Genomic DNA, 1,531 nt, shown 5'->3' on the forward strand with positions numbered 1-1,531 from the left:
TAAGTCCTCATTTCATGGACCACTCAACAGCATTTCACACAGAGTTGATTACTCTCTCCCATTCTGAACACCTGGCCTTAACTTTCTGTATAACACATTCACACCATTTTGCCAAAAAAATTTATTATATTCAGCAATTAAATTAAAAAATTCCTCAGAGATATCTCTTAATGCTCTTCTGTATATTTATGCTATTGTCCTGTGAGATTGCACACATACCTATGGATCTGAGTACCATCCATATGCTGATTTGTTTTAATGTTCCTCGTGAGAAAATCAATCAATACAGAAAAGTACAAAGAAGAAAGCAAAAAACCACATTAAAATGCTACACTCCAAATCAGTCATTAACATTAGGTGAACATTATTTCAGGCATCTCCCAATGCATAAGAAAATGTTGTTTATTAAGTTCTTCTATAAGATAATGCACCAGTGGGCAATTTTCTTCTGTCCCTTGGTTGTATTTTCCTTCAAGCTAGGTTTTAAACTCATCTTTGCATATTATGTTCCTATTTACTTTTTTGCTTTATTACATTTACATAACTGCCTTTCATCTTGCTCATACTAAAAAAGAAAACTGTGTGCAGTCCACTATTTTCTCTGATATGGGGTAGATGAAGTAGTATACTCACCTGATCTGGAAACTTTTTGCCCCCTTCTCAGGACTACACTTCTGGGTCCTGGTATGCACAAGGTTCTGTTTGTTCCCTCCAAGAGTCTGTTTCCCCAGTCCTGTGTAAGTTCTGGCAGCTCTATGGTGGGGTTAATGGCAACCTCCTCCAAGAGGGCTTATGCCATAACCAAGCCTGCTGTACCCAGAGCCCCTGATCCTGCGGCAGTCCACTGCTGACCTGTACCTCCACAGGAGACACTCAAACACAGTTCTAAGTCTCTGTGGGGTCTCTGGGTCCTGGTATGCATAAGGTTTGTTTGAGCCCTCTGAGCAACACTGGGGGGTATGGGATTTGATTCTAAATGTGATTTTGCCCCTCCTACCATCTTTCTGGGGCTTCTCCTTTGCCCTTGGACATGGGGTATCTCCTCATAGCTGTTCCAGTGCCATGCAGATGCAGTTCCAATGCCTACCATCTTTCTGGGGCTTCTCTGTCCTTGGACACGGGGTATCTGCTCACAGCCACTCCAGCACTGTGCAGCTGCCACTCCAGTGACATGAAGCTGCTGCTCCAGGAGAAAAGAGCAGTGACCCCACAAGAGACTGACCCAGACTGGCATGTAAGTGTCCAGGAGTCTCTGGTGGAGGTGTGGGGTGGAGGTGTGGGTCGGCAGTGGCCTGCTGCAGGGTTGGGGGCACTGAGTGTAGCAGTGGGGGCATGGAATCTTTGGAAGGAGGTCACCATTATCTTCATTACCTCCACCATAGTTTCAGTCAGTCAGTTCATTTGCTCACTTGTGTCTGACTCTTTGCGACCCCATGGACTGCAGCACCACAGGCCTCCCTGTCTATCACCAACTCCCAGAGTTTACTCAAACTCATGTCCATCAAGTCAGTGATGCCATCCAACCATCTCA

This window comes from Bison bison, unplaced genomic scaffold (assembly GCF_000754665.1).
Source record: "Bison bison bison isolate TAMUID 2011002044 unplaced genomic scaffold, Bison_UMD1.0 scf7180017864227, whole genome shotgun sequence".
Taxonomy (NCBI): Eukaryota; Metazoa; Chordata; class Mammalia; order Artiodactyla; family Bovidae; genus Bison; species Bison bison.